The following is a 21,425-nucleotide window of genomic DNA, read 5'->3' on the forward strand; positions in this document are numbered from 1 at the left end:
GCCTGAATTAGAACAAGGCCTGAGGAGGAAGAGTTCTGTTGTTGTTTTAATTATTTAAAGGGACTTGCATGTAAAATTGGCAGGACTCAGTAATAGTGGATATTGGTAATAAAAGAGGAAAAAAAAAGACTTCAAAGACAATTAACAGATAAGGCATCAGAGGTTTCAAACTAGTGACATTACAACCAAAACATACTTGAAAAGAGAGTTACCTTAAGGGGAGGACAATGATGAATTCAATTTTGAAGAATGAGGTCCTGTTAAAAATAGAATGTTAACAGAAATCACTAGCAAAGGGTTGTTGCAGCCATTAACCATATAATGACATATTAACCATTTCAAATACCAATAAATGAAATTCCTAGTCTCAGAAATAGTAAGTTAAGGAATGTAAACAGTTAACTATGGGTATGTAAATTTCAGTGACAGAACTAAAATGGAATTGGAAGCCTCATACCATGATTTTCCAAAATAAATCATAAGTTTGAATGTGACTTTTCAGGAGGTTTGTGGGAGGATCTTAGTTACTTTTTTTTTTTTTTTTTTTTTTTTTTTTTTTTTTTTATTTTTTATAAACATATATTTTTTATATACATATATTTTTATCCCCAGGTCTGTGAATCACCAGGTTTACACACTTCACAGCTTAGTTACTTTTTTAAAAAGATTTATTTATTTGTTTGAGAGAGAGAGAGAGCAAAGTGGTGGTTGGGGAGGGAGAGGGGGAAGAGGACGGACAGAGGGCAAGGGAGAGAGAATCCCAAGCAGACTGCCTGTTGAGTATAGAGCCTGTTGTAGGGCTCAATCCCAGGACCCTGAGATCATGACCTGACTGAGCCACCCAGAGGCCCCTGATTTTAGTCACTTTTGAAGACTGAAACAGAGCCAATAAAGTCTGATAATTACAGCCTTCACTGGTTAATTTCATTTGCATGAAGCTTGGCCACAGCAAATGTGACTGACAAAATCAGTTGAGATACTGTATAAAATGAAATAACTCCCAGTTATCTCTGGTAGAAACTTCAGAACCTGAGAAAATTCACCTTCTATCTGTAGTTGAATCAAAAGATAATGCTGAGATCAAGAGTCACTTATGCTGTGAAGTGTGTAAACCTGGTGATTCACAGACCTGTACCCCTGGGGATAAAAATATATGTTTATAAAAAATAAAAAAATTATAAAAATTAAAAAGAAGATAATGCTGAAAAAGATAAATAAAAAGCCAAGTTACCTACCACATAAATTTAATTTGGAGATTGGAAAGACTAGATTAAAATGTGTAATTTGGATCCTCTGGACCAAAAACACATCATTTATGAATTATTTAATCCAAAAAGTCTTTATCAGGGCACCTGGGTGGCTCAGTCATTAAGCATCTGCCTTCAGCTCAGGTCATGATCCCAGGGTCCTGGGATTGAGCCCTGAATCCTGCTCCCTGCTCCATGGGAAGCCTGCTTCTCCCTCTCCCACTCCCCCTGCTTGTATTTCCTCTCTCACTGTGTTCCTCTCTGTCAAACAATTAGAATCTTAAAAAAAAAAAAAATTAAATTTAGAAACAAGTCTTGTTAACAAAGTCAGTATTGCCTGAAAAGAGTATACTTGTGCCCTCGGTATTATATCCTCTTAAATACAGATGCAATGTCTATTTTATCTGTAACAGAGATTAGAGATAAAATAGATTACCAGAAACAGGTCTTCAGAGGTTACAATGATTATAAACCAGGATAAGATATCTATCCTATTAAAATCCTGCCTGAACTATCTGAAATGAAAGAACTAATATATTTTTTAAAATAGACTTTATTTTTCATTTCAGTTTTAGGTTCACAACAAAACTGAGCAGCAGGTACAGAGATTACCCATACACTCCCAGCTGCTCCCACAAATACGTAACCTCCCCCACTATCAACAACCCCCACCAGAATGATCCAGTTGTTCCAACTGATGAACCTACCTTGACACATCCTTTTCACACAAAACCTATATTTTACATAAGGGTTCACTTGACGTGGTACAATCTGGGGGTTTGAAAAAATTTTTAATAACATATATCCACCATGATAGCATCATACAGAGTAGTTTGACTACCCTAAAAACCCTCTGTACTCCATCTATTCTAATATACTTTTTTTTAGGAGAACTCTCATGAGAATCAAAGAATACTAAGTGTTTATTATGACTTCTTTTTTTTCCCCATCTGTTAAAAGACTTTCTAGGGCTTCTGGGTGCTAAGGATTTCATGGAGTATGGTAAGCTTCCCTGCTGCCCTCCTTCATCTCCAAAGCCACTTAAAATGAAATGACTTCTCAGGAGGCAAATAAAGCTTTGAAATACACATCATATGCTAAAACTCAACAGGATCTGAAATGACTATCACATTAAAAGCCCCAAATGGATTAATACGAAATTCTAATAAATAATGATAAAGCATTAAAATTGATACCTAAACCTGTTAAAACCAAGGGCAAATAGAATTTCTATTTTTCAATTTGAGATTACTCAATATTTTTACAAGAGTAAAAGTTGGCATCTGGTTACCTGGGAAACAATAATTGCTTTGGCTTACATGTTGTTTTAAATATAATGTTGTCAGTCAATAAGGTCTTAGTGTACTAACATGTAAATTAATTTAAAATATGTACCTGATTATGGCCTTCATGGATAATTCTATGTAAATAGAATAACTCCCTGCTTAAATTTCAAGCATTTAGGGATAAATTTATGGTAAAAGAGTCAACTCATCTTTGTCTATGCCACTGAGGCTTATAGTGTGTATCTCCTGTTTCATCATGAGAAAATTCTCATGCAAATAATGCAGTCTTCTCACTTGTGCACTTCAGCTTTTTTTTTTTTTTCAGACTTTTTCAGAACATTCAAAATCACTGTCAGAAACAGAAGCCACAAGGAATGTGCTTGAAGTGACTTTGTGACTTCTATGACAAGTCTACAAATCAGTGTAACTCAGCCGATCTCAATGTGGGGCAACACATAAGCTTATCATCTGGTTGAGATGGAGGGAGGAGAAGGGACATCTCGTCGGTAGAGGCCAGGAATGCTGACAAACATCCTACAGTCCACAGAATAGGTCCAGAAGAAAAAAAAAAAAAAAATAATTGTCTAATCCCAAGTATCAGTAATGCTGAGGTTTAGGAACCCTGTGTAAGTTCTCAACAACGCTCCTGGATTCTCTCCATAGACAGCAACCAGTGCTCCACACAGAAAGGCACACACTGTGCTTTTCCATCCCATGGAACAGACTTTCCTGTTACTGCACAAATAAACAAGATGCTTGGAATAGGTGTTTTTCTTGTTCTAAGTTTGGGGTAAAATGTAATTCACATTAAAGATATTGCAGTCTCATCCAATAAAAGTTCCCCTCAGGAAAGTCTTAAAGCAGCGCTTCCTATTTTGCTACTTTCTTTACTGCTTACAGAGGAGAAATCTATATAAGGGTATGTTTTATAATCACCCAAGAGATTTCATTTCTACCTTGCCAGCAAGTGAAATGATGCCTTATTCTCAGTATCTGTCATGTTTGTAGGTTATGATGACCAGAGTGAAGTTCATGTGCGCTGACAGAAAAATTCATTTTTCTCAAGGGAAAACTTCTTTGATATATTCAATTTGTGCTTTTGCCTTAAATGAAACAGCCTATTTTATTTTGAATAACTATCATAATATAGACAATATTACAGCAATATTATAAGAAGTATAGATGTGAATCATTATCATTTCTTTCCCTATCTTTTCATTCCCCCTTGCTATTATATGATAGCTTAGAGTCAGGGCTTGGAATATAAAAAACTTGTGGTAAAACTGCTCTCTGGCACCTTATACCTATACAATATTGGCCAACACACTTCTCAAAACCAAAGTTCTCATAGGGAATAATAACCTACCCCATGGGTGACCATAAGTGTGGGGTCAGAAAATGCAAATAATGGTCGCAATATAATGCCAGTGATGAAACAGCTATAAAAATGTTAACTGATACTGTTATGATTACTGTTTTTATCATCATTGCTATGTTGTAAGAAGAACTGAAGTCTAAGACCAAATAGAAATCTGAGGATTTACTTTTTGTAGCTCCGCCCACATTGGACATCAGACTCCTTGCACTACAGGATTATCTCTTTATCCCAATTTCTAGTAAAATGCCTGGCATGTAGCCAGGTCTCTCCAAATCCAAAGGAATATTCAAATGACCAGATGAATAAGCACCTACTGCCAAGATCAAGAAAACTTAAGAAAGACTCACCTTATACTACAAGATACATGATAAGATTTCTGTTCATAAGCATAACAAAATATTGGACTAAATTTTCATTTCTAGAAAATATCTGGAAAATAGAAAATGTATGGATAATTAGATGTTCCATGAGTAGTGTACTCTTAAGCCATCCCATCTATGGCATGCCTGTTGTTGGTGTGTGTGTGTGTGTGTGTGTGTGTATATATATATATATATATATATACACACATATATATTCCATATAGTCTATACCACTATAGGATAATATAAAAATTTCTGATCCTTAAAATTCACTTAAGATCCTTATTCTGAGTGCTCTGAGAAGTCATTTTACTGTTCCATGGAGGGTAGTGACATGATAAGAATGCATTTTACAGATTCCTTTTGCTAAACTGGGGAGGACGCACTGTGGGGAAGATTAGAAGCAGGACTAGCTAGAAGGTGTTTTTTGGTAGTCGGGGAAAAAAAAAGATGTTGATGCTCAGGAAAAGGGTATTTAATTAAGATAAAGAGAAGGGCTATTCTTTGAAAGTTAATGGATTGAAATGACTACCAGTAGGGATGAGAGGTGGTGTGGGAGGGTAGAGCAGCATGGGGGAAGTGAAGAAAGAGAGCAGGTAAGGGAGACAGTAGGGCTTTGGTCAAAGAATAGTACTGATAGTGGTTATCATTTCCTGCGAGCAATAGGGATGTGGAGGAGAACCAGAGCTCCCCATTACATTGGTTAATTGTTGATGATCCCCTGAGCCCAAAAATTCTGATACTAATTTTTCCCCCAGGAAGAAAAGCAGTCTTCCAGATTCTGTTGGTTTCTTTCACTTGGTAAAGCCATTCACTTTCTCTTTTTTGAATTTTTTGTTTTATTCCCCCTTGTCTCTTCTGCTTCTAGTTAGAGAGCTAAGGTTCACAAGAATATAAAAGAGAGATGTAGATTTTCCCATAAATACCCCTCTCTCGGGGAAAGGTCATTGAGCCCAAGAAGAAGAAGAAACAAACTACCTTGTAAAACTCATCATTAAACTCAGTTTACTTAGCCCCACTGCACTATTTATGACAAGTCACTAAAACGTCAGCCTATTCCTCAGTGAAATGAGTCATTCTGTTTTACAGTTAAGCTTTTCCTTAAAATGTTTTGGTGAGTAATGTGTATAGGATACATAACAACTTTATTTTCTCAGTATCCGAAGCATTTATAAAAACCCTGGATTATGCAAATAGCAGGTAAATAAGAATACTTTTTAAACAATCTCTTCATGGTTTGATTTTAAAACATTCCTCCATAAACACACTAGGCAGGAAGCACTGCGTTCATTTCCTGAGCAGTTACTCTAGGGTGCCCATTATTGGATGATGGGAGTGCTGAGTTAATGAGCCTTAGAATCACCTCTTGAACCAGACTAGCTAACTTAACCAGATGCTTTCTCAGCATCACTTCTAAAAAATACCTTCACAGCAAACATCAATAATAATGTCAAGGAAAAATAATAGAAATGCCTTATAATAAACCATTGAAGACACATCTGGTAGGCAAATGATCTCAGCTAATCTTTGCTAAAAATAAATAAAATAAAACAAAGCAAAGCTAAATGAAACAAAATAGGATGAAAGAAAAAAAAAAAAACCCTCAACCTTCAGTGCTTTACCATTTAGGAGCTGCTGAAGTATTTCTTCCACACACCTGCTTGGCCACTGTGGCAGAAGTTTTAGGCACTGGATGCTTAGATAAGACATGATATATGAAATGCTAAACAAGTGAAGTCCCTGGTGCAGAAAACTGCTCTAGGGTAAGACAGGTGACAGCACACAGTGGATAATAAAAGGCCAAAATCACTTTCCCATTTTTCAGCTGAAAGGAGCAAATGGTATGAGAACAGTCTCATTTTAACATGTACTGTTGGGACTTGATCAGCTACCCTGATGTAACTACGGATTGAATCTTGTTATTACATTAGCTCCGTGGTGAAGACATGCCAATTTTCATCCTACCTGAGAGATGAGGTTTTCATGTCACCTGGGAACTCATTATAGGGCAAACATTTTGCAGTTACAGTTGCTGAATTAATTATAGGCACAAATCCCAACTCAGAGGGAAAAGATAAGTTTGGGAATCAGATAGCATGATGACACTGAGCTTTTCGTACCCAAACCCATAAATCATCAAAATTATTAAAAACAAAGAGGCTTTGTGTGTGTGACATCATAAAATAGTGCCACAGTAAACAGCAAATAAACCTTGGAACAGCTGCATCAAGTTTCAGGGAGTAGAGGAAGTACATCTATTGTGAAACTTCATTTCCCTGAGAATGAAAGATTTATAGGATTCTTTCACTCCAAAACCTAAATAAAACTCTGCTTAAGAGAAAAATCAGGACAATAAATAAGCGTGCAGCAGAATGATATTTTCCCTATCTTACTGTCCGTTGGCACATTTAATTTTATGGTATTTTGTAGATTATTTCATCATTAATTCTCAAAACTTTTAAGTCACAATGGCCCACTACCTCACCTCATTAAAGTTCAAGATGTGATACAAGAAGATCCCTCAGTCAAAATTTAATCTTTCTTCCTTGCAAATCCCTTCTCTATAGCACTTATTAGTAAAATTTTGTGATATCTTACTCTAGTTGAGGGATCCCTCTGATATCCTCACTCTTCTTCAACCTTTTCTTTATCAGCATCCTGAGACATGCCAACATGGGAGACAGTTCAAAAGTGAGCAACAAGTGTGAATAAATGCTTGGGAAATAGTATAAAGAAAGATGAAATGCATATTTTAGATAAAATAGAAAGCTGCTACCAGAATGAATATATATATATATATATATATATATATATATATATATATATATATATATCAGTAGCAGTTTTCCAGAGCAAAGTCTTAAATGTCAGTGACATTTGGCGAGGTTTAATTCAAAAAGAAAATGTATATATACCACATCTTCTTGATCCATTCATCTGTTGATGGACTTCTAGGTTCTTTCCATAGTTTGGCTATTGTGGACATTGCTGCTATAAACATTCGGGTGCACGTGCCCCTTTGGATCACTACGTTTGTATCTTTAGGGTAAATACCCAGGAGTGCAATTGCTGGATCATAGGGCAGTTCTATTTTCAACATTTTGTAAAATTTCTAAGAGCCAATTGTCCAAAATTCACTTGCCTTCTGTCTTCACCCTTACTCATACCCTCCATCAGAACTCTTGTGTCACACTCTCCTTTGGCTACTCATCATATACACAGAATGTTGGATGCTTTCATTTTCTATATTATAGCCTGGGAGGTATTTCAGACTGTAGTAAAGAATGTATACTCTAGAACAGTGGTTCTCAATCACAGGTGATTTGGACATGTCTGAAGATAATTTTAGTTGCCACAGTTAGGGGAGGGGCTGCTACTGGCATCTAGTGAGAAGAGACCAGCGATGCTGCTAAACATTCCACAAAGTGTAGAATGGTCCTTAACAACAAAGAATCATCTGGTCCAACATGCTCTGCTCCACAAGAATCGGCAGGAAATGAAAGCACTGACTATGCTCAAGGGCTCCAAGCAAGCTATGCTTCTTGAGGTAGGAAACATCACATGCCTCCTGATGGTGGTGAAAATGGAAAGATTTAGGTGAAATTCATCAGTCATAGCTGAACCGTCCATCCAGGCTGCTCTCAAAACACTTTTCTAGGTAACTGCCCCTCTCTATGTAGGATGAATGAATGATCTGAATGACCTGAATTCAGGTCATCCTGAATGACCACAGTGTGTGTACTCTCAATCCACTAAACTCAGATGTGTGAATCTGCAACTTGATTTTTTTATAACTAACTATAGTTTCTATCTCAAGCTGTCATTATACCTAGTTACAGAAAGCTTTACTGTATTAATTAAGGGAACATTCACTCAAGTCAAGATTGTTTTGGTTAACTCTACAGAAATGCATACATGGCCCATCCCCCTTGCCCCTTTGAGGCGTATGTGGCATCATACTGGCAGCAGGGGAGGCATCTTGTCCTTAGTCTTGGCCCCAACTGGCATCCCCCAGTGCAACCTCCTTCTCAGCTGTCTCTTCTCATTCCACTCTCCAGATCCCCTCAGGTCTACTTGCTCTCTAGCACATGTATTCTCCCTCTCCCACTTTTGTACCTCCCTTCCCTCTCTTGCTCTCTCATTCCATCTCTTTCTCACCATACTTCCAGGATTTTGATCCACTCAGCTTCAGGAATTTTGGTGAAAGTGTCTCTAAGGCCAGTCCTCCCTGATTTCCCTCTAGGTCATCTTGAGTTCACTGCAGGCAGACAATGGAAGCAGACACCCACCCATAATGCTGGGCTGCAAGCAACAGTGTCCTTTCCTACTCTGAGAGTGGCCAGATTTTCTGATCCTCAGGTCCAGGGCTCCCTTTACAGAGACTCTCATTGGCAATGAATACATTTAGGTGCTCTAAAATTTTCTTTCTACCTCCTCAACAGTATTGTTCCAAGCATATTGATCTGGCCAGGGTTTTGTCCTTTGAAAATAAAAAAAGTCTTTTGTTTTTCTTTGCATTATTGTCATACTCTCTCTTCCTATGACAGTAGAAGCCATGTTGTGTGTGCATGTGTGTGTGTGTGTGTGTGTGTGTGTGTTTGTAAGAGGGAATGCAATGAAGTAAACAAAGAGATGTTGGGGACCTAAACACTTTGTTGATAAATTATAATGTTATCGTGCTACTGATAGCTAAAAGTAGAGTCATAATAACATGATCAAGTTATTATTACTATAATAGTTCTTTTCAACTTATAAATGTTTCTCATAAGATATATTTTACCCTAGATTCAGATGGAAATTTAAACTATAATTTCTCTTATATACTTAAAATCATTGATTTTTACCACCAACTCTTGATTTTGGTCCAGGTCATGATCTCAGAGTTGTGAGATAGAGCCCCAGACCCCATGAAGAGCAGGGGTTCTGCTTCTCTTTATTTCTCTCCCTTTGCTCTTCTCCCATCCCCCTATCTCTCTAAGACATAAGTCATAAATAAATACATTAAATAACATAAGTAAAAGTTTCTCTGGCTTCTGTGAGCCATTCCCGCAAATTAATCAAATTTCAGGGTGGGTTGTAGGAGCCTCCATTTTATAACCAATCAGTTAGAAGTACAGGTAACAACTTGAACTTGACTGGCATCTGAAGTGAGGGCGGTCTTATAGGACTGAGCCCTTAACATATGGGATCTGATGCCATCTCCAGTTTAATAGTGTTAGAATTAAATTGCACTTGTAGAACACGCAGTCAACATCCACTAAGAATAAGAATTGCTTGGTGGTATTGGAAAAAAAAAGACATATATCAGAGCTATAAATTCACTACTTCATTAAAAGCTCTCTAATAACCAGGTATTTTTTCTTCCTGCTACCTCCTGCATGAATTTCCCAAGCATTTACTCAACTTTTGCCAATTCCAGATTCCTAGAGGTCCAGGATAGTTATGATGTGGAGACAAAGCAGCATTGAGTCAGTCCACCTGTACCTGGAAAAGGATTCTGACTTCCCTCTTCTCTGTGGTCAGGACAAAATGAGCGGTCTTGAATGTTTTTTGAGATATGTCTGTTGAGTGAGTTTCATCTCTTCCTATATGGAAACTCTAACCAGAAAATATAATAAAAAAATGTATCTACTGAACAGAATGGACCCCATGGATTCCATTTTGCTATATGGGGAACAAAGCCTACTTTCTTGGAACAGTAAACACTACACTTCTTTTCCACCTGTTCTAAGTTGAAACAGAATAAAAAGTTCACACTTGAGGTACTCATTACCATCCTCAGTCAAATATTCTGAATTTAACACAAATCCTTTCACTATCTGTATTCCACTTATTTCCCTTATTTTCTTCCTAGATCCTGTAAGCTTAGGGTAGAATGCTTTTGCCTTCACTAGTTCCAACAGGCGACTGGTATTTACATTTTTTGTCTTTTTTGTGAGACTCTCTACTGATTGCTAAATATGAGGGCTCCCCTCTGGTGCCTCTCCTGGGGAACAAGCACTTATATCAGCAAGAAGGCCAAACAACAGGAACAGCTTCTTGGGCACTGCAGCAGCAGACAGCAGGTGGAAGAATATGGCTTGATTTGGATTGAACAGCACAGCAAAACTTTTGTGCCAAAAGCAGTGCCTGCAGTCACTGAAATAGATTTTTCATAGAAATAAATATAAAACTTTAAATAAAAAGTTCTCTAAAGAGTGTTTGTATAAAAGTGATATCATGTTATGGCTATAACATCTGAGAACATAAAGGCTTGAATTCATTAACTTCATTTAAAAAAAAAAAAGCTCATTTCCTCCTGGGGATTCCTATTCTATCATTATTGGTTTTGTAAACCTCAAAAAGACCAAAGTCTTGCTTAGGAGGAAAAGATACTGGCATTTCATTTAGAAGAGATAGGGTGAAGCTTAAAACAAACACACACACACACACACACATACACACACCCCACCACCACCACCACCAACAACAACAACAACGACAACAACTACCAGGAGACAGAACATTCCAGCACGCTCTATACTGCAGCCTCCTAAAATGTTCAGCTCTGTTTAGCTGGGTAACTCCTCAAGGTCATTTTGCTCACTTTAGTGTTACAGTGATCATTTCCATACCAATTCTACCCACCTAAACCATTTTTTGGAAGGAGAACAGCTATAGGCCAAATATTTGTATACCCTCAAAAATTATATGCTGAAACCTAATCCCTAAATGTGAGAGTTTTTGAAGGTGGGGACTTTGGGAGGTGATTAAGTCATGAAGGCGGAGCCCTCCAGAATAGGATCAGTGCCCTTATGAGAGAAACCCTAGAGATCACCCTTGTCCCTTTGCCACGTGAGAGGACACAGTGAGAAGACATCTTTCTTCCAACTAGAAAGCAGGTCCTTACCTGAATCTGAATCTGTCAGCATGTTGATCTTGGACTTCCCAGACTCCAGAACTGTAACAAATGTTTGTTGTTTAAGCCACCAGTCCATGGTACTTTGTTATGGAAGCCTGAAAAGACTAAGATATAAGTACTGAAGATAAACATGGTACCACTAGACAACAACCTGAGGATAATCTACCCTCAATAGGGAAATCTATACTTCTTCCCTTGCATTGGGAAACTCATACAAATTTCCATTGTCACAGGAGCTCTGCAATATACTTAAGATGGGTACTGTTAAGTTGCCCTGTAGCAATGCATCATTAGAATCATGTCCTTTAGGGGCGTCTGGGTGGCTCAGGTTATGATCCCAGGGTCCTAGGATCAGGCCCCGCATCGGGCTCTCTGCTCAGCAGGGAGTCTGCTTCCCCCTCTCTCTCTTCCTGCCTCTCTGCCTACTTGTGATCTCTGTCTGTCAAACAGACAAATAAAATCTTAAAAAAAAAAAAATCATGTTTTTTGTTTCTCAACTGGAGACCTATTAACCCATCATGTTCAGCGTCTGACTCACTGCATAGTTTATATAGACACTTTAGGAAATTTATTTTCATGATTTCCTTCCTTGTAACATAAGAAAAATCAATAGATGTTCTCAATAGCCCAGGAATGGGTATAAAAAGGAAAATAAACCAGAAGGAAATTGGAGAGTTAAGTCCTTATAAAAAACAAAATAAGAAAAGGGACCATTTCTAGCAAACTTTACTAGGAAAACGTCAACACTCACAATGATCTAGCTAAAAGTAAGCCCCTTGTACCTACCACCAATGTATAAAATTTCTAGCACTGAGTAAGTAGATCAAGTGAAATTCTGCTGACTCCAGTTTTATCCTTTGGCACAACCTTTGTCTATTGACGACATAGTTAACCCCAAATACCAATATCAGTGATAAATGTTTCGCAGGGTTTTGAAACATTTTTAAATTCCTTAAATCCTTGGATAAGCTCTATCAAATCTTCTTTGATATCTTTTGATCCCATCATGACCTCACTATAGCCATCTTCAGGAACATGAGCAATTTGAGAACATTTCTTCTGAAATAGCTGTCATTTTTGCAAGTTTTCAAAAGAAAATATCAGCTTGACAACTAAAGTCTTTTAATAAAAATAAAAACTAATTTAATTCTATCACTTGTTCTACCTAAGCTAAATATAAAACCGTGAAACATGGTGAGGGTATTAAAATATATTACAGACAGCAAAATCCACATAGTTCATGATAGCCTAAAGCCCATTTCTGTCTCAAAGTTTTGATTCACCTTCAAAACCCAATGAAAGTTTTTCCTCACTGGTCCTACTTAAGGAAAAAAAAAAGTATCCTTTAGTTAGAATTTGAAAAGTTTGCAATATTTGCACTGCTATTTTCAAATTTATACTGCCATACGGCCTAGCAAAGGCTTTTATCCTAGTATTTGGTTAGAAAATATTGGGGTATCTTAAAAACTGATTTAATAATATATGATAAAACAATATTTTTTCTAAGTCCCTAAAGAGCAATTTTTAAAAATATTTTATTTATTTATTTATTTATTTATTTATTTATTTGAGAGATAGCATGAGCACTAGTACGGGAGGCAGAGGGAGAAGCAGACTCCTGGCTGAACAGGAGCCCTGGGATCATGACCTGAACCAAGCCAAAGGCCCACACTTAACTACCTGACCCAGGTGCTCCCCCTAGAGAGCAGTTTAAGAATACATGACAAGGACCATTTTGGAAGGCACTCAGAGAACAGGAGAGATAGACTTACACTTCAGTCTTGTAATGGTTTCTTGCAATGATATCCTTTCTTGCAATGATATCCAACCCTCCCCTCCACCCAGCAGAACTTGGCCTTTCTTCAGACACCTGTGAAGACAATCCACTTGTATCATTTCTCTCACTGACTGCAAAGACAATGACTCTTATTCTTCAAGTCACACTTCAGTGTTTTTGCACAGTACTTATAATTCCATTTATTTGGTCTCATATTAATAGTTTTTAAATTTTGTGTTTTTTTCTTAAGTTCAGACTTTTACTTCCCACTACATACGCTTTTATAGTTGTCTACATCCAGAGAACATTCCCATGTTTGCTAAGATATGAGTTACAGTTAGCATTAGGAAAAGCAAAAGCACATACAACTACCAAGAAATACAATCTGATTGAATCATATACTTTCCCCTCCCTCACTCCAGAGTAGGAAAAATCAGAATAGGAAGATTTCGTGGTTGGTTTAAGATCACGTAACAACAGTGGATGGGGCACCTGGGTGGCTCAGTGGGTTAAAGCCTCTGCCTTTGGCTTGGGTCATGATCCCAGGGTCCTGCTCTCTGCTCTCTGCTCGGCGGGGAGCCTGCTTCCTCCTCTCTCTGCCTGCCTCTCTGCCTACTTGTGATCTCTATCTGTCAAATAAATTAATTAATTAATTTTAAAAAAAGATCATGTAACAGCAGTGGAAAATATAATGTGGAATACCATGCAGAAAAAGCAATAATCAGTTGATGAATATTATTGATCCTACCACCAATAAAAATAAAATGCTTATCCTAGTCAGACTTCTATGATCCTGGAAGGAAACGAAGATATGCTCTGAACAGTAAGAAAAATAATGACCCCAAATTTAGCCAAGACACATCAGTTTACAATTGAGGTAAGAAGCTCCCTTCTGTCTAGCATAACAAAGTAGATTGGGGTCATCTGTCTTGAGCAGAAGGCAAAGTTAGATAGGATAGGATCAAGAGCATGTATAACTCACAGAAGGCTTAAGAATTCAGAAAAGGGTAATATTTTCATCAAGACTGAGGCAGATGGCTTCATAACCAAGAATCAGTGCAAGATCAACAGACAGGCAGAAAGAAAGTTAATCAACTGGTATAAGAGTCTGGAGAGCATTTTAGAAAGACTCTAAGGCCTGGACCTAAGACTAATGTCAGAGATTTCTCCCACTGAGAGAGGCTGACCAATGATAAAGCAACTGGTCTCTTCTTATCTTGGATTGCTCAGGAATTCCTCATCAGACCCAGTCTAGAGACATATATTATATCATGATTTATTTTATGTGGGTCTATGAAGGCATGTTGCAATCACTAAAGATATGTGTGGCCTCATCTACTCAGGAGTCTTTTGTTATCAAGCTGAAAGCACTGTAGCTTCTGAAAACACTTGAGTATGTGGTGGGTGTAGAAGTCCAATGGATAAATTTTAGGGGTTTGGCATCACTGAAAAGTAACCCATAATTCATATTGATTCTTGTTTCTTCTGCTATCAAATTTGCTGTTCATTTTTTTCATTCTATGACTGGGCACATTTATTTCTTCCAAATTATGATTAGGAAATTATGTTATTCACTAGCTCTGCCTCTCTATTCTAGAATTCCATCCTTAAAACACATTAATAATTAGCCTTTCCCTCTTTCCCAACTTGATTTGGCTCCCAGGCTTTCCTATCTGAATACTACCTGGCTGTCCTCCTGGGAAGAATGAAAAGGAACAGGACTCAGACAGAGACGGATATTAGAACTTAACTACAGAAAACTAATGACTGATAGTAAAGGAAACGACTACAGAAGCTGCATAAGACCAATGATAAAAAGCCTAAGATAATCAAGAACAAGACAAGTGGCTTTAAAAACCTGTCGCATGTGAGTCTAGTAGATATAAATGAGAGTGTTGTCATAAAAGTGATACTTCTAAGGGCATCACTTCCAATGAGCTTCCAATGGGAAATAAACAGGTCAAAAGTGAGTTTTGTGCTTCCTTCTCCACAATCTCTGACACATGTAGAAACCCAATAATGAATTTCGATTGAATGAACAATTAATTAATACCACATAATCTGGGCGTCAAACACAATAAATAATTCTTGCTTCAAGTGTCTACACAAAAACATCAGTATGCTCATTAAAAACCTTTTCTATTTGAATATTTCTAAATATTATTTTCTGCAGAGGTATAATCAATTTATAAGAAGGCTATCTTTATCCAATGCAGAGTAATCTTGTGAATGCTGTTTATTTAAATAAATAGAAGAGGGAAACTTCAAGCATATTAATATGACAGCTACAAAGGTCCTTTGTGTGTTTTTAAAATAAGCTGGTATATCATACCTCACCAGATTTTCTTCCTTTGTTGCTGTACCACAACAAGAAAGAATACGAAAGTAGAGAGTAAAGAACTGGAAAGATCAAATGGACACATTTCTCTGACATAGTAAGTGGTCATTGCTTTCTTGCTAAGTAGTGACTAATAGACGTGAGGTCTCATAATGGAAGAAAAACACAATGCAGAGAAGATTCTAAAAAGAAAATGAGTACTGCCAAGACTGGGGTTTGTGCCCTGAAAGTTGAAGTAAAGAAATACCTCAAAGGAGAATGGGGGAAATGGGGAGATGCTGGTCAAAGGCACAAATGTTCAGTTATGCAGGATAAATCAATTCTGGAGATTAAGGTGCAGCCTAGTAAAAATAGCTAATAATTTTGTATTGTAAACTCAAAACATGCCAAAAGAGTTTAAGTGTTCTTCACACACACACACACACACACACACACACACACACAATAGTAACTATGTGAAGAGATTTTTTTTTTTATCTGAATATAATTAATGAACGGTGTTACCTTAATTTTAGGGGTATGACATAGTGATTCAGCTTCTCTATACATTTTGCAATGCTGACCGCAATGTATCTACCATCTGACACCACATAATACTTAAAATGGCTTTGCCTGTATTCCCTATGCTGTGCCTTTTATTCCCATGACTTACCCATTCCATAACTGGAGGCCTCTATCTGAAATGATGGATACGTTAATTAGCTTGATTGTGGTAATCATTTCACAATATATATGTATACCAAATCATCATATCCATTATATCTTAAATATATACCGTTTTAATTCACTAATGATAGCTCAATAAACCTGAAAAATAACAGGAGAAACACACACAAAAAAATAGGAATCTCGAGATCCAGGACAACTGATATGCAAATAGTACGAGTTCCAGACTGCTCCAGATTTCACACCTACACCTGCTATACCCACACATTCGCACCTCATTTAATGGCACTTTTCTCCTTCCTGTTACTCAGTGCAGAATCTTACTTGACTCTTCTCTCTCTCATACCCTACGTGGACCCCCTCTGCAAATTCTATCCCACTTCTCTTCAAAAGTGTTTAATTTCAGAACCTGACCTCTTGTTAGTAGCTCTACTGCTATCACTGTTCTCTGCTCACTGACATCTCTTGCCTGGGTCTCCAAGACACCTGCTGTGTCTCTCCTTTCCCCCTTGCTAAACCACGGTCTAGTCTTAATCTGCCAGCCAGTGATATCCTTCCTTCCTTCTTCTTTTTTTTTTTTTTTTTTTTTTTTTTTTTTTTTTTTTTTTTTTGAGACAGAGCACAAGCCAAGGGGAAGGACAGAGGGAGAGTGAGAGAGAGAATCCTAAACAAGTTCCATGCTCAGCACAGAGCCCAGCATGGGGCTTGATATCATGACCCTGAGATCATGACCCAAGTCAAAACAGAGAGTCCCACACTCAACTGGCTGAGCCACCCAGGAACCCCAGCCAGTGTTACCATTTTAAAATTAGTTCATATTGTTCCACCATTCAAAACCCTTTATCACTCAAAGTAAAAACCCAAGATGTTATGATGATCCATAAGGCTCTAAACACTCTGGCAGCTGTTATTTCTCCTACCTCATCACCTACCATTCCCCTTACCACACCCCACTCATGGTGTTCCAAAACCACTAGCCTCCTAGCTATTCCAGTATAGACTGAACTGGGTCCCCAAAATTTCATGTTCAGAATCCTAACTTCCAGTAGCTCCATTTGTGATCAGCTTTGAGAACAGGGTTGATGTCGATGTAATTATTAAGATGAGGTCATTCTGGGGCTAGGAGAGGTCCCTAATCCAATACAACTGGTGTCCTTACAAAAAGACCTACACACGGGCAGAATGCCATGGGAACATAAAGGCAGAGATTGAGGTGAGGCAGCTCCAAGCTGAGAAACATCAAAGATTACCAGCCAAATACCAGAAGCTAGAAGAGAGGACTGGAATAGATCTGTGGGTCCACAGGTGAGGCAGCTTCACTACACAGACCTAGAGTCCAGCTGCTTGTAGGACTTGAGTTGTGTATAAATATTTATTCTTTAAAAAAATCATTCTCCCAGGGGCACCTGGGTGGCTCAGTGGGTTAAAGCCTCTGCCTTCGGCTCAGGTCATGATCTCAGAGTCCTGGGATCAAGCCCTTCATTGGGCTTTCTTCTCAGCAGGGAGCCTGCTTCCTCCTCTCTCTCTGCCTGTTTCTCTGCCTACTTGTGATCTCCGTCTATCAAATAAATAAATAAAATCTTAAAAAAAAAAATCATTCTCCCATTTATAGGTAAACACCATCCCCTCTGCACAGCTGAATATTTGCATTTATGTCCTATGTTGTCATTCTGCTGCAGAACAATAAAAATGGGACACGGGTTGGGGGAGGTAAGGGAGGAGACGCATCACAGCCTCAAAAGAAACCAGACATCTAACCTCCAAACTTTGAGACAATCAATTTCTGTTTAATCTGTTCAGGTTAACCTACTCAGTCTGTGGAGCTTTGTTATAGCAGTCTTGGGAATCAATATATATTCCTCAAAAGCTCTCGGCATACTCCCAGCCTGGGGCTATTGCCCAGGCCTTTCCTTCTGACTAGGTTCTCCTGAGAGGCCAGAATGTGAAAAAAAATCCTCAGCATCAGAGGTCTGACTTGCTTGCAGCTACTGGAATTTTTAATACATACAGATGTTAGCATAGCTGAGATTTCCTGCAGCTTCATGGAGGTCAGGGAACCCTTTTCCTCCACAAGAGGACTGTTACACAGCCTCCTGCATATCTGTGTTTCATAAGCTTCTGTATTATTTGTCATCAAAGGAATCTTCCATCCTTGAACTGTCGGCAGCTCTGTCAGACACATTGCTGTCCTGTGTGACCTACTTACATTAGTTAAGTCAAAGATGTTCTTCATTTCATTAGAGCTAACACAAAATCATCACACATTGCAGATATGATCAAGGTTTGAAGAGAAATATTTCAAGATATCATCTCCAAAGACAAGGAGAGAAAATGGGAAAATCAGAAAGAAAAGATGAAAAATGAGTTAAGTTTGAAAACATACAACTATATATATATTTGAAACTCTGAATGGCATTTTATAATTGTTTTATTAATATTTTAATAATCAAGAATTTTAGACATATATTAACATTTTAGAGACAATATTTTGAAAAATCGCATTTCCTCCTTTGCTATTTTTGAGAGGTCAGTGGGTCTTCTAATACTTTTTAACAGATAATCTTCAAAGTATCTAAGACCTTCTAAACCTTTTGAAATCTTTTCTTTTTTTAAAAAGGTTACAGCTGAATGGCATCAAAATTTACAAAGGACTTTCTTACATATTTCCTACATATTTAACCACTTAAGAATATTATCCAGCCATAAGAGGGCTATTTCTTTTTTAATACAAATTAAAATTGCTGTAACATTATTTTAGAAATAAATGTGAAATGTTTAGAATAGTATTAATAAGGTTGTAATACAGATAGTTAATTTCAATATAACAGGCTATTTATCGCATTTATATATATGTAGCAGATAAATGCTACATATAGCATTTATAGAAAAAGTTCTATAGTAATTATTTTTACACTTGATCTTAGCCAAAAGGCCGAGAAGCAATCTATAGTAATTAATGTTATTACTTAAATAATTACCCTTGTTCTTTAAATTGTATATATTCCTTATTTTTCCTATATGATTGACAGAAGTCTTGTAGTTAAGAGTATAATTAATTCCCCTATTCAATCTAGTTATGAAAAATATTTTCACTTAACACAAACCACTATCTATTCTTTTCCATGGCTTTCCATGAAGCAGTCATTTTTATCTGTTCCAAACAACAGGATAAAATAATGAATTAGATAAACAGGCTGATGTTTTCAATAATTTTCATTATTAAATGTTCGAGGTACAGTACATACATCATGGGCCAAGGACCATTTCTTTTATATCTCCTCCAGCTTGTTTATATATCATTGTCAGCCACTGACAGTTTCATAAACTGGGTTTGGAACATTTTTTTCTGGATGCCTGCAAGCCACATCATCGTCACCCAGGTACCATCCAATAATGCTGACCTGCTGATAAACTAATGTAAAAAAAAATTCATGTAAGGATATATATTCTCTTTCTTTCTCTCTCTCTCTCTCTCTCTCTCTCTCTCATTCTCTTGAGCAGCTATTTGCAAAGTCTTGCCTGAAAACTGCAAACCAAAGAGACAGAGGTTAACAACATACCTCCTAATGATGGACACATGTGTAACGAGAATGTCTAAATACCTTCATGATTTTGTTTCTGGAACTCATGAAGTTCAAAGTCATCTGTGCCACTGTGCTGTGCTGGTTTACCTGGGACTAACTCTCACGGGGGGCTTTCCAGTAGGTGTAACTGGTTTTACAATTATAGATACTTGTCTATTTGGTGTAACTGGTTTTACAATTATAGATACTTGTCTATTTGGTTTAGTTTGTGGATGATAAGGCACTACAGTGAACTGGAAAGGAAGATGATGGCCCTTGTGACAGCCCTCATTTATATTCATACTTGAGTCATAAACATCCATAAATCACCAAAATACCATAACCACCAAGCTGATGAATTTATCCTTAAAGCAGCAATCTCCCCCTTGCTGACTATGGAAGATTAAGTGGTAAGACTATGTCATCTATGAAAGAGAAGAAAAATAGACCAAATGGAGATATACTAGCACGTACAAGAGAAAATAAGGTAAGCTAGAAAAGGAGACAAAACCTGAAAGTTTTCTGTTTTTTCTGTAACTTATAATATATTATTAAAGGCCACATAATCTTCAGAATAAATTACTTTTGAAAACTGCTCATCTTAATAATAAAATTATGTAAATGAATTGCACCTGACAGCGCACAAAGGGCTTTTCACATTCTATATCACTTAATACTTTGTGGTACGTTAGACTATTTTATAACATAAAGGAAAAGTATTATAATAAATGTCAGCAAATTTAGAAGCAAATTAAAAATTATTTTTGTAAAATGTTAATGAGGCTATCACAGAGGATAACAAGTTTTTGAAGTTTTTCTTATTCTCATATATAAAATAATTAGAATTATTTCAGAAATTACTTAACATTTAATATTTAAACATGCAGATGGAAATAGGAATGTCCATGGAAAAGGAAGATATACGAAGTCAATGTAAACAGATTTAAATTTAAAGTGCCTATAAATACATACCCATATTAGACAGATTTTCCTCGCCAGTCACAGGCTGCTGAACAACCACAAGCCTGGTTACATGACATGAGAAGCAAACCAGAACGTGTTCCCAATAAACAGATAACACCCAAAAATAAAAGAGAAGGGACAGGCTCAGCTACCTGTGTTCATTCTTATTTCCAGAACTACCCATGAGAATTCCTCCCTCTACTTCTAGTAGGAAAGAACAGGTGCAGAGCCCAGGAGTGTTAAAGTATGAATATTCTTTTACTTTGAAAGAAATTTCAGAAGTCAGTTGAAAAAAATTCCCCCACACTCAAACCAGATTTATACAGGAAAACAGTGTTAAGCAAATTGGGTACCTTGAGTATCAGAACTTTATCATATAAAAATGGATAGTCATTACTTTGAATATACAGTGTATCATTCTTACATTGGTTCATTTAACCTTTGATATATATATATATATACACAGTTTTCTGCAACATGATCTTGGAATACCAAGTTGAAGATACATGACCCTTATCAATACTCACAGGGCTCACAGATTAGTGTAGGAAATAGATTTTAAAAATAACTATTGTACCACATGAGAAATACCATCTAGGTTTTAGGATATAAAGTACAGCATGGTAGCATACACATAGAACAAAATATGGGTATCCATGTTACCACTACATCCCCAGGACTCCAGCATTAGTAGTAGGATAAAATAATGGGATGCAGTGATCAGATCTGCCTGGAGAGGTCAGGGTGTCTAACAAGATGTGGAGATGAGCTAAAGCATGAGCATGATATCACCAGAAGAACAAAATCGAAGAAACACATTTCATGGAAAAGGAATAATGTAGGTAATTGGGTGCAAAATGCCAGTGTAGACCGTCAACCAGAGGAGAAAGATATGAATGCAGGCAGGAACAGCAACGAGAAGGTAATTAAAATAGTTTGAGCCT

This window comes from Mustela lutreola, chromosome 1 (genome assembly GCF_030435805.1).
Source record: "Mustela lutreola isolate mMusLut2 chromosome 1, mMusLut2.pri, whole genome shotgun sequence".
Classification (NCBI taxonomy): domain Eukaryota; kingdom Metazoa; phylum Chordata; class Mammalia; order Carnivora; family Mustelidae; genus Mustela; species Mustela lutreola.